Source organism: Eriocheir sinensis, unplaced genomic scaffold (genome assembly GCF_024679095.1).
Source record: "Eriocheir sinensis breed Jianghai 21 unplaced genomic scaffold, ASM2467909v1 Scaffold111, whole genome shotgun sequence".
In the NCBI taxonomy this organism is placed as follows: Eukaryota; Metazoa; Arthropoda; class Malacostraca; order Decapoda; family Varunidae; genus Eriocheir; species Eriocheir sinensis.
Genome location: NW_026110419.1, coordinates 618,720 through 632,500, shown reverse-complemented (window position 1 = coordinate 632,500; position 13,781 = coordinate 618,720). Strand labels below are relative to the sequence as shown.

Below are 13,781 nucleotides of genomic sequence, written 5' to 3'. Positions count from 1 at the left end.
CAACAGGATGTCACCCTACAGACACATGCCCTCTTAGACAGCAACCCAACCCACACCATAGATAGCCACATGACCTCCCCTGTGTGTGTGTGTGTGTGTGTGTGTGTGCTGTTGATAAATAAAGATGGACTTGTAGTGTGTGTTATTATTATTGTTATTCCAATGGGTTTGAAGAGAGAGAGAGAGAGAGAGAGAGAGAGAGAGAGAGAGAGAGAGAGAGAGAGAGAGAGAGAGAGAGAGAGAGAGAGAGAGAGAGAGAGAGAGAGAAGGAAATAAAGCAGATGTAAAAGGGAGAGAGAAAATGCTATGGATTAGAAGGAAGACGATAATGCGGCTGAAGGGAGAGGAGATGAAAGAAGGGAGAGAGCAAAGAAAGACTAAGGGAGAGAAAATAAATAATGGAACAAGAAAGACTGGAAAGGAAGGGAGAGGGAGGGACAGGAGTCTTGCCCTTACAACAATTATCTGGACCTCTGCAGACTGGGAACTTGGGGGAGAGGGAGAGGAAGGGAGGGAAGGAGAGGGAGGGACAGGAGTCTTGCCCATACAACAATTATCTGGACCTCTGCAGACTGGGAACTTGGGGGAGAGGGAGAGGAAGGGAGGGAAGGAGAGGGAGGGACAGGAGTCTTGCCCATACAACAATTATCTGGACCTCCACAGACTGGGAACTTGGGGAACAGGTGGAGAGGAAGGGAGGGAAGGAGAGGGAGGGTCAGGAGTCTTGCCCATACAACAATTATCTGGACCTCCACAGACTGGGAACTTGGGGGACATGTGGAGAGGAAGGGAGGGAAGGAGAGGGAGGGACAGGAGTCTTGCCCATACAACAATTATCTGGACCTCTAACTAACTAACTAACTAAGATAATGACAACTTAACTCTATGACAAAGAGCAGCAGCAGACAGCCAGGCACTTGATGAAAAGCATAGGACAAGTGAAGCTTCTGGGTCATGTGCTGAGGAGAGAGTGACTGCTTGCTTGGAAGGAAGAGCAAGTCAGAATGGCTGGCCTGCTGCAAGACATGGATGGCAGACACTGTGTGGCTGATGACAGGGAGGGGAAGGGACAGGAAGGGACAGGAAGGGAAGGGGAAGGAAAAGGAAGGAAAGGGAAAGGAAAGGAAGGAAGGAAGGAAGGGAAGGGAAGGGAGAGGTCCATGGTCGCCTTGCCCCCTCGCTGAAGGTACAGACGACTTGAATCAGAAAGAAAGGAAGGTCGCTTGGACTTGGGACTTCCTTCAGCTATTTCTTGGACTATGATGGACTGTAGGGGCTGACTCTGGGGTCTTCTGAGATGGTCTTCCTTCCTTCCTTTGGTTCTTCCTTTCGAAGTTTTCCGGAGCTGTGGACAAACAGACTCATTAGCATCCTGTTGTTGTTGTTGTTGTTGTTATTTCCCTTCCTTTTCTTTCCATTCCCTTTCGTTCCTTCCTTTCCCTTCCCTTCCTTTCCCTTCCCCTCCCTTCCCTTCCCTTCCTTTCCATTTCCTTTCTTTCCCTTCCCTTCCCTTCTTATCCCTTCCTTTCCCATCCTCTCCTTTCCCTTCCCTTCCTTCCTTTCCCTTCCTATTCTTTCCTCCACCCCTGACAGTCTGCCCCGAGCTGCCCCGTCCATTCCAAGTCCCCCCCGGCAGGATGGATCTTTCAGCGTAAAATTCAAACTACCGTTTCCAAGCATCCTATTTCATCCTTAACACATTTCCTAACTGTTTTAGGCTGTGGATCATTGCCTCAGTGCACAGGGGAGTAACCCACACACACATGGATTGCAGTAAAACAGGAAATTCTACGAGAAGAAATGTATTTACCAGTGGCGAATCTTTACCTCTCATTTCTTACAATTCAAAATTCTGGTGTCCAATTTTGGCGCACCAAAAACCGCGCGCCCGGGGCCTTGGCTCCCCCAATACTTGGCTGCTGGTATTTACACGTCTATTACATCACGTTGTTGGAAACCCAATTAATCAATTTACTGTTTGTACAGCTTCTTAACACACACACACACACACACACACACACACACACACACACACACACACACACACACACACACACACACACACACACACACACACACACACACACAGATTCAGAAAATGCAAATAAACACACACACAGTCAGATTGAAACACACACACACACACACACACACACACACTCATACAGATGGACACACACACACACACACACACACTCATACAGATGGACACACACACACACACACACACACACACACACACTCATACAGATGGACACACACACACACACACACACACACACACACACACACACAGATTCAGAAAATGCAAATAAACACACACACAGTCAGATTGAAACACACACACACACACACACACACACACACACACACACACACACTCATACAGATGGACACACACACACACACACACACTCATACAGATGGACACACACACACACACACACACACACACACAGCTTCAGAAAATGCAAATAAACACACACACAGTCAGATTGAAACACACACACACACACACACACACACACACACACACACACACACACACACACACACACACAGATGAAAAGTAAGGATTAAAAATTCCGCAGAGGCAGATTCCATTGGACTCAAGAGTTTCTTCGCTGGGGTAGACTGGACTGATATGAAGAGGAGGATTGATATTGAATTTAAAGACAAGACCAAATAAGAATAACAGAGACAAATATAAAAAAAGAAAGAAATGAATATGTGAAAATAAGGAGAGAAGAGGAAGCTAAATTTGAAAGAAGAATAGTTTTTAGTTGTGAGGAAGAACCAAAAATGTTTTACAAATTCATAAATGGAAGGGAAGGGAAGGAAGGAAGGAAGGAAGGGGAAGGTTAATGAAGGTAAGGAAAGGGAAGGGAAGGGAAGGGAAAAGAAGGAAGGGAGAGAAAGGAAAGGAAAGAAAAGGAAGGGAAGGGAAAGGAAGGTAGGAAGGAGGGAAAGGAAAGGAAAGGAAGGGAAAGGAAAGGAAGGAAGGAAGGGAAAGGAAAGGAAGGAAGGAAGGGAAGGAAAAGGAAGTTAGAAATAAATGCAGGAGCGGAAACACTTAAAGAAAAAAGTGTATTCTACGAGAAGGAAGAAGAAATTACAGAAATATTAAAATAAAAATGTTCATAAAGTGTTTACGAAAGAGACCGACTTTGACAGGGGCTCGAAAATCATACTGAAGAGAAGCTAAATTATGTAAAGGTTGAGAAAGGGGAACTGTTGAGGCTGACGGAACCTTTAGAGGGAAGGAAAGCCATAGGGCCGGATCACATCTCCGGGCAAGTCTTAAAAGTGTATAACTGATTTTATTTATTTTTTTTTTTTTTTTACAGCTAAGGAGACAGCTCAAGGGCACAAAGAAAAGAATAAAAAAAGGCCCGCTACTCATTGCTCCCGAACAGAGGTTAAAGGAGTGTCCAAAATAAGAGGTCAATTTCGGGAGGAGAGGTGTCCTGATACCCTCCTCTTGAAAGAGTTCAAGTCGTAGGCAGGAGGAAATACAGATGAAGGAAGATTGTTCCAGAGTTTACCAGCGTGAGGGATGAAAGAGTGAAGATGCTGGTTAACTCTTGCATAAGGGATTTGGACAGTATAGTGATGAGCATGTGTAGAAGGTTGTGGAGTATATGTTACCAGGCTACCAGTGAAGGGATATCCAGCACACCAATACCACATGGGAAACACTCCACTATCCACCACAGAGAAAGACCTGGGAGTGTATGTTACCAGGCTACCAGTGAAGGGATATCCAGCACACCAATACCACATGGGAAACACTCCACTATCCACCACAGAGAAAGACCTGGGAGTGTATGTTACCAGGCTACCAGTGAAGGGATATCCAGCACACCAATACCACATGGGAAACACTCCACTATCCACCACAGAGAAAGACCTGGGACTGTATGTTACCAGGCTACCAGTGAAGGGATATCCAGCACACCAATACCACATGGGAAACACTCCACTATCCACCACAGAGAAAGACCTGGGACTGTATGTTACCAGGCTACCAGTGAAGGGATATCCAGCACACCAATACCACATGGGAAACACTCCACTATCCACCACAGAGAAAGACCTGGGAGTGTATGTTACCAGGCTACCAGTGAAGGGATATCCAGCACACCAATACCACATGGGAAACACTCCACTATCCACCACAGAGAAAGACCTGGGTGTGTATGTTATCAGGCTACCAGTGAAGGGATATCCAGCACACCAATACCACATGGGAAACACTCCACTATCCACCACAGAGAAAGACCTGGGACTGTATGTTACCAGGCTACCAGTGAAGGGATATCCAGCACACCAATACCACATGGAAAACACTCCACTATCCACCACAGAGAAAGGCCTGGGAGTGTATGTTACCAGGCTACCAGTGAAGGGATATCCAGCACACCAATACCACATGGGAAACACTCCACTATCCACCACAGAGGCAGAGAAAGACCTGGGAGTGTATGTTACCAGGCTACCAGTGAAGGGATATCCAGCACACCAATACCACATGGGAAACACTCCACTATCCACCACAGAGGCAGAGAAAGACCTGGGAGTGTATGTTACCAGGCTACCAGTGAAGGGATATCCAGCACACCAATACCACATGGGAAACACTCCACTATCCACCACAGAGGGAGAGAAAGACCTGGGAGTGTATGTTACCAGGCTACCAGTGAAGGGATATCCAGCACACCAATACCACATGGGAAACACTCCACTATCCACCACAGAGGCAGAGAAAGACCTGGGAGTGTATGTTACCAGGCTACCAGTGAAGGGATATCCAGCACACCAATACCACATGGGAAACACTCCACTATCCACCACAGAGGCAGAGAAAGACCTGGGAGTGTATGTTACCAGGCTACCAGTGAAGGGATATCCAGCACACCAATACCACATGGGAAACACTCCACTACCCACCACAGAGGCAGAGAAAGACCTGGGAGTGTATGTTACCAGGCTACCAGTGAAGGGATATCCAGCACACCAATACCACATGGGAAACACTCCACTATCCACCACAGAGGCAGAGAAAGACCTGGGAGTGTATGTTACCAGGCTACCAGTGAAGGGATATCCAGCACACCAATACCACATGGGAAACACTCCACTACCCACCACAGAGGCAGAGAAAGACCTGGGAGTGTATGTTACCAGGCTACCAGTGAAGGGATATCCAGCACACCAATACCACATGGGAAACACTCCACTATCCACCACAGAGGCAGAGAAAGACCTGGGAGTGTATGTTACCAGGCTACCAGTGAAGGGATATCCAGCACACCAATACCACATGGGAAACACTCCACTACCCACCACAGAGGCAGAGAAAGACCTGGGAGTGTATGTTACCAGGCTACCAGTGAAGGGATATCCAGCACACCAATACCACATGGGAAACACTCCACTATCCACCACAGAGGCAGAGAAAGACCTGGGAGTGTATGTTACCAGGCTACCAGTGAAGGGATATCCAGCACACCAATACCACATGGGAAACACTCCACTACCCACCACAGAGGCAGAGAAAGACCTGGGAGTGTATGTTACCAGGCTACCAGTGAAGGGATATCCAGCACACCAATACCACATGGGAAACACTCCACTATCCACCACAGAGGCAGAGAAAGACCTGGGAGTGTATGTTACCAGGCTACCAGTGAAGGGATATCCAGCACACCAATACCACATGGGAAACACTCCACTATCCACCACAGAGGCAGAGAAAGACCTGGGAGTGTATGTTACCAGGCTACCAGTGAAGGCGAAATCCATGCCAATCACAGCGGACGGGTTAATGAACCTGAAATGAAAAGAATTATAGGCATTTGAAAAGCAATAGATCGCTCGAGTAGGACCTGACTACACTATTTGATACAAGGTTGTTTTTTTGTGAGCTTGTATGCTGTATTATCCATGCAGGTCAGAATGTTTGGGATTTATAAAGACTGAGTTGTTTTTTTGTATACATAACATTCATGTATATCATTGAAAAATCAGCTTGGGTATCTATTTCAAGAGCTGATTTTCATGTATTCAAGGAGGCACAGGTGCCACATCTGTCAAAAGTCCCGCTGTGTTGGTGGACGGATGGAATGAAACAGACGACAGCCGGTCACCATAACACACCACCCAAATGCTCACCCATAAACTGTCCCTAAATTACAGTCTGAAACACACACCAACACCCACACACACACACACACACACACACACACACACAGGAGTTACAGTGACAGTGGTGATAAGTGAAATACTAAATAAGGGGTAGATGAGCTGGTGCTGAATGAGTTGGTAAGCTCCTGAACCCCACACAAAATATTACAACAAAACGTCCTTGTGCTGTGTTTAGAATTTATTTGTTTACCTTTTCCAGCCAGGCAGACCAAGGGCACCAAAACAAGGAAGCAACAAAAAAGAAAAACTTGTTACTGCGGAGAACATGGTTCAGTTTGGGGCTTGCAATGACTCAGAGGCTTCTCACAGTGTGCTCGGGACTGATAGAGGAAGGAAGGAAAGTTTAGCACGCCACACCCGGGGAAGTGTCTGGGATTAACAGGAAAAAATGGTTTGGGATATATCAGTTTGAGGCTCAACATGACTCAGAAGCTTATGGCATTGTGCCGCCACGGAGACACCACAATAGGCATATATATATATATATATATATATATATATATATATATATATATATATATATATATATATATATATATATATATATATATATATATATATATATATATATATATATATATATATATATCCTGGCGAGTGATTTTCAAGTGTCCATAGGTTAGTTTAAGTTTCTGTCCTGTAAGTGTGAGCACAGTCAAGGATACATACTTGTTCAATACTTGTTTGTGGTTGGTACAGGTTGGTAGCAGGTTTGGGACAGACAGAGTTGCCTGAAGTGTCCTGCCAGCATGTTATGTTACTGCCACAGAGAAGAACACCTACTGTTAGTCTGTTACTGTTGGGTTGGCTGGTGGCCATTGTGATACATTGCCTGACAAGTTACTCAACACTACAGGAGGAGGATTTTTTACCCAGTACAAACATGCGGCAATTTGGCAACATTACACCAAGGATTAATTAAGCTCACTTGTCAGTTCATACTTATAAATTTATAATAATGTAGGATTTTTGGGGGTATACGTATACCTTATAAAGGTATGAAGGTAGCCCAGCCCATCCTCACCTGTATATACCTTATAAAGGTAGGCTAGCCCATCCTCACCTGTATATACCTTATAAAGGTAGGCTAGCCCATCCTCACCTGTATATACCTTATAAAGGTAGGCTAGCCCATCCTCACCTGTATATACCTTATAAAGGTAGGCTAGCCCATCCTCACCTGTATATACCTTATAAAGGCAGGCTAGCCCATCCTCACCCAGCCAGCATCAGGTGCTTTGTTTTAATGGTTTCAGCCTTGCCAAGGAGCAGGTCTCCATAACAGCCCATTGGCCTGGCCAGCCATTGGTGGTCTCTAACACTAACCGTTGGCTGTTATCGCCGCTGTAGTATTTCCACGTCAAACTGGCCGATGGGGTGCTGGTGCCCAGCCCCGCACCTTGCCACACACTCTCAGCACCTCTCGCCTCCTCCTCCACCACCACCCCACAGGACAGTTTCACGTGGAAAACTACAGCGTCGATCAGCGCCACTGGTAATGCTCAAGACAAACCAAGTGACTGAAAGTGTCCCTTGGAGGCAGGAGCAATGGCCATGTTGTAGAGTTGACACAGCCACTTCACTGTGCAGATGTTTTCCCCATGTAGAGTGTTAGGGCAGTGTGATGTTGTAGAGTTGACACAGCCACTTCACTGTGCAGATGTTTTCCCCATGTAGAGTGTTAGGGCAGTGTGATGTTGTAGAGTTGACACAGCCACGTCACTGTGCAGATGTTTTCCCCATGTAGAGTGTTAGGGCAGCATGATGTTGTAGAGTTGACACAGCCACTTCACTGTGCAGATGTTTTCCCCATGTGTGTTCTATCACGGCATCACCCAACACTTCTTTCCTTCCTTCCGTGTGTCGGAACACTTAGACCGATACTTTTTTGGACACACTATCGCTCCTCCGCGCACACACTCTCACGCACATGGGGCCAGAGCTTATGTACGCGGTCCTTGTTGGCCGTCAAAACACGCACACAGAGCTCCAGAAGGAAAGCCTGTGTGTGTGTGCGTCTTCCTGGCCCATGTACGCGTCGAAGAGCAGCGTGTGCGTCAACTCCATGAGCGTGTGTGTGTGTGTGTGTGTGTGTGCAGAAATAGACACTCTCGTGACTGATACGCTCAGGGCGACAGGCGCGCACACACTCCCACGCACACATGACTGTTTCAGTGTGTGCGTGGACTCTCCCAGAGCGACAAAGAGACGACGAGAGACTGTTTCCTGGGCGCTGCGGAGCGGCCAGAGGAGACGGCTGCAGGCTGACCTACAGAGTGGGGTAGTTGTGGTTAGTTCAAAGGTGTTTTTATAAGTAACTACAAGTGCTACGATGAATCTGGAGCCACCACGAGAAACTACAACTCCTCCACTACAGTTTCTACTTAAGACATTGCACCTAACACCATTTATAACTTCAGGAAACGCAAAACTAACAAAACATTATGAGTCAAAAAAGTGGTTGTCTGAAATCTCCACCTAAATTTAACTGTTTTTCTAAGTAACTACAAGTGCTACTACAAACCTGAAGCCACCACAAAAAAACTACAACTCCTCCACTACAACTCTCACTAAAGACTATACTCCTAACACAACCTACAACTGCACAATCACTGGAAATGTAAATACTATTGATGAAAAAAATGTACTTCCTAGATATTTCCCCCAAATTTAACTGCATTTTTCTAATTAACTACAACCACTACAATAGAATACAAACCATCACAAAAAACTACAACTTCTCCACTACAACTCCCACTAAAGACATTGCTCCTAAAACCAACTATAACTCCAGGAGAAGCAAAACTAACAAATCATTATAGGCGAAAAGAGTGGTTGTCAGGAATCTCCCCTTAACTTTAACGGCATTTTTCTAAGTAACTACAACAACGACAATAAAATACAAACCACCACAAAAAACTTCAACTCCTTCACTACAAGACCCACTAAAGACTTTACTCCTAACACAATCTACATCTTCACAATCACTGAAAATGTAAACACTATTGATGAAAAAAAGTAGTTCTGAGATACTTTCCCCTAAATTCAACCGCATTTTTTCTAAGTAAGTACAAGAGCTACAACCAATCCAAAACCACCACAAAACACTACAACTCCTCCACAATAACCCCCACTAAAAACATTGCTCCTAACACCACCTACAACACCAGGAGAAGCAAAACTATCACAACATTATAGGTGAATGAAGTGGTTGTCAGGTATCTTCCCTTTACTTTAACTGCATTTTTCTAAGTAACTACAACCACTACAATAGAATGTAAACAACCACAATAAACTACAACTCCACCACTACAACTTCCATTTAAGAGATTGCACCAAACACCAATTATAACTCCAGGAAGAGCAAAACTACCGAAACATTGTGATTAAAAATGTGGTGGTGAGATATCTTTCATTAACTTCAACTGCATTTTTCTAAGTAACTACAAGTACTACTATAAATCTGAAGCCACCACAAGACACTACAAATCCTCCACTACAAGAAACACATAAAACATTGCATCTAACCCCAATTATAACTTCAGAAAACACAAAACAAACAAATCATTATAGGTGAAAAAAGTAGTTGCCAGGTATCTTCCCATAAGTTCAACTGCATTTTTTTAAGTAACTACAACCACTACAATAGAATGCAAAGCACCACAAAAGAACTACAACTCCTCCACTACATTATTTACTTAAGACATTGCTTCTAACACCACTTATAACTTCACAATCACTGAAAATGTAAACACTAATGATGACAAAAATGTAGTTCACACTCTTTCCCTTAACTTTAACTGGATTTTTCTAAGTAGCTACAACACTGACTATCAAACTGAAGCTACCACAAGTAATTACAACTCCTCCACTACAACTTTCACTTAAGACATTGCATCTAACACCACTTATAACTTCACAATCACTGAAAACGTAAACACTACTGATGAAAAAAAAGTAGTTCTGACATACTTTTCCCTAAATCTAACTTAATTTTTCTACGTAAGTACAACACTTACTACCAAACCGGAACTACCACAAGAAACTACAACTTCTCCACTACAACTTCCACTTATGGCATTCCTCCTACCACCACTTATAACTACAGGAAAAGTAAAACTAACAAAACATTATGATGAAAGAAAGTTGTGGCAAGATGTCTTTCCATAACTTCAACTGCATTTTTCTAAGAAGTACAACAGCTACTACAAAACCAAAGCCACTGGAGGAACTGCAACTCCTCCACTACAATTTCCACTTAAAACATTGCACCTAACACCACTTATGACTCCAGGAAAAGCAAAACTAACAAAACATTATGGTGAAAAAAGTGGTTACGAGATATCTTTCCCTAGATCTACTGCATTTTTCTAAGTAACTGAAACAGCCACTACCAATCCGAAGCCACCAGGAAAACTACAATTCCTCCGCTACAATTTCCATTTAATGAACAAGCTGGCAGGCCACAGAGAAGATAGACCGGGTGTTCACGGGGAGTGTTTTCCTGTGATCCTGGCCAAGAAGTTGTGTCAGGCTGTCACCAACATTACAAGATGGTCATTGGGCTCCCGCTACGACATTTCCCAAGGCACAAGGCCTGGGTGCTTTCCCTGTTCCTGGCGAAGAAGTCACGTAAAACTATCACCAGGGTCACAAAATACTCCATGGAAATCCCGGCAACTTCTACGAGAGCCTCTTACACGTCTCCTGCTCCACTACGGCTGTTTCCCACGGCCACAGGGAAGGTTTTCATGTGGGGTGTTTTCCTGTTCTTGGTAGACTATATTTACCTTGGGTGAGACTATCACTAGGGTCACAAAGTACTCCATGGAAATCCCAGCAGTTCCAGAGGCTCTTCATACAGGCGAACCGAGGCGCCGAGACGCTTAAGCTCACGGCCTTAATTAAGAGCCGCGAGGAGAGTAGGAACATGGGAGGGGATGCATGGGGGAGGGGGCTCTTAACTATTACAATTACTACTGCAGCGTCTCGTAAGGGAGAAATGTTGCTCCCAAGTGAGGGACGCGAAGGGTCACAAGCCGGAGAGTTTCAAAAGTTCCGTCGCTGTTTTCTGGAGCTTCCCACGCGAGGGGCGGCGATCCCAGGCTGGGTAGTGACGGGGAAAGGTTCGCTGCGTGATTCCTGCGGACGATGACAGGCACGGGAGCGAGGGTGTAAAAATTGGATGCTTCTAGAACAGCTTCCGAGGCCGCAGGGGAGACAGACAGACAGACAGACAGACAGACAGACAGACAGACAGACAGACAGACAGACAGACAGACAGATAGACAGACAGACAGACTTCAACAGCTTCCCCTTTTAGCAGGAATTCAAACACACACACACACACACACACACAAAATATATATATATATATATATATATATATATATATATATATATATATATATATATATATATATATATATATATATATATATATATATATCTATATATATAAAGGGACAATCTTAATATTTCGTGAGTATTGTGTGTGTGTGTGTGTGTGTGTGTGTGTGTGTGTGTGTGTGTGTGTGTGTGTGTGTCCTAAAGTTAACATGAGAATGAAATACGTGAACACCACAATCAAAGTGGCTGTCTTACTCACCAGCCTCCAAACTGCGTCCCTGTCTGTCCCTGTCTGCCTCCTGGACAGTCACCAGGCTCACCGTCTGGGCCTGGACGCAGAACTCTTCAGGCTGGCCAAGGATCGAGGCACCTGTGGAAGCCCATTGGGTTAGTTACATAGGAATACATAGGAAGAACAGACACCAGAAGACCTATCAGTCTATGGCGAGGGTGTCTGTTTACTGCCCCTACTACTAGTAACCTACGTGTGGCAGGGCAGGACAGAAAAGATGAAGTTATTTTGCATCAGCTGGTTTGTACCGGCAGGCATCTGGTCAGGAATTTTTGTAACTTTTTTTCATATTTTTAACTTCGTATATTTAAAAAAAATCACTTTCCATACATTTTTGCACATTTTTTTAACTTTTCCTCCATCTCTTTTTTAATATATTTTATACTTTTGACAATTTTTCACACTTTGCTTGATTGCAGGCATTTTGTGGCACATTTTTTCACCTTTTCAGACATCTTTCAACATTTTCTTTCCCACTTTTCGTCTCCCTAAAACAAGTGAGCCTTTGAGCCCCTCCTTCCCTGTTAGCATGCAGCAGTGTCAAGGTCCCTCCCTCCTTGCCAACAGGGTTCTTACCCTCAACCAACTTTTGAAGGCCATATAAAAGATGTATCGGGTTCTCAAGAGTGTTTTGCCTGTTCGTGGCGTAGAAATCTTGCAAAACTACCACTGGAGATATGGCGCCCCCCTTGGCAATCCCTAAAACTTCTACGAGAGCCTCTTTAAATGGATACACTAAGGCGTTGAAAGGTCTGAGAATATGGGTCCGGGTTGTCTGGGCGTCCTTCCTCCCGGGTACGTCACAACCAACCCCTTCCTCCTCCTCCTCTCATCGCCAACTGCCCAAAGAGCTCTCTGCCACGTGTCTATCTCCGCCCCGCCGAAGCATCTAGAATCTGCGCTACGGTTCCGCCTCTCACGCCAAATATTTCCAAATGCCAAGAAGGAGATCGGTCGGGTTGTAATGAGTGTTTTCTTAGGTTCAGGTACAGGTTCACAGTACAGGAAGGGTCAAACAACCACCAGGCTCAGATAACTACCCCTGGAAATGCCTCACACTCCTAGGAGGCCTCGTCAATGTGTGTGCCTGGGCGCCGAGAGGTTCAGGAATGCCAGCACTCAACTCTTCGTTTCTGCGTTTCCTTAATTAACTTAAAATGTAATCACGCTTTAATATCTACTCAAGCTCATCCCTTTACTGTCCAACTCCCTTACGCAAGAGTTAACCAGCATCTTCACTCTTTCATCCCTATACTGTCCAAATCCCTTACGCAAGAGTTAACCAGCATCTTCACTCTTTCATCCCTATACTGTCCAAATCCCTTACGCAAGAGTTAACCAGCATCTTCACTCTTTCATCCCTATACTGTCCAAATCCCTTATGCAAGAGTTAACCAGCATCTTCACTCTTTCATCCCTATACTGTCCAAATCCCTTACGCAAGAGTTAACCAGCATCTTCACTCTTTCATCCCTATACTGTCCAAATCCCTTATGCAAGAGTTAACCAGCATCTTCACTCTTTCATCCCTATACTGTCCAAATCCCTTATGCAAGAGTTAACCAGCATCTTCACTCTTTCATCCCTATACTGTCCAAAACCCTTATGCAAGAGTTAACCAGCATCTTCACTCTTTCATCCCTATACTGTCCAAATCCCTTATGCAAGAGTTAACCAGCATCTTCACTCTTTCATCCCTATACTGTCCAAATCCCTTATGCAAGAGTTAACCAGCATCTTCACTCTTTCATCCCTATACTGTCCAAACCCCTTATGCAAGAGTTAACCAGCATCTTCACTCTTTCATCCCTATACTGTCCAAACCCCTTATGCAAGAGTTAACCAGCATCTTCACTCTTTCATCCCTATACTGTCCAAATCCCTTATGCAAGAGTTAACCAGCATCTTCACTCTTTCATCCCTATACTGTCCA

At 44.7% G+C, this 13,781-nt stretch overlaps 1 protein-coding gene across 13 annotated transcripts in view; it reads right to left on the bottom strand.

Moving 5' to 3' along the window:
• Window positions 1-196: 196 nt before the first annotated feature.
• The window catches only part of LOC126989247 (microtubule-associated protein RP/EB family member 1-like), a 31,390-nt gene continuing 17,805 nt past the window's right edge, over window positions 197-13,781 (bottom strand). For 2 of the 13 annotated variants that reach the window (XM_050847887.1, XM_050847888.1), the window contains exon 10: window positions 11,816-11,926. The gene's annotated coding sequence lies outside the window, so the exon portion shown is untranslated. Of the gene's footprint in view, window positions 1,346-6,876; window positions 6,968-11,815; window positions 11,927-13,781 lie in introns of those variants that run through there. The other 11 variants (XM_050847875.1, XM_050847881.1, XM_050847876.1 and 8 more) reach the window with 11 other exon arrangements.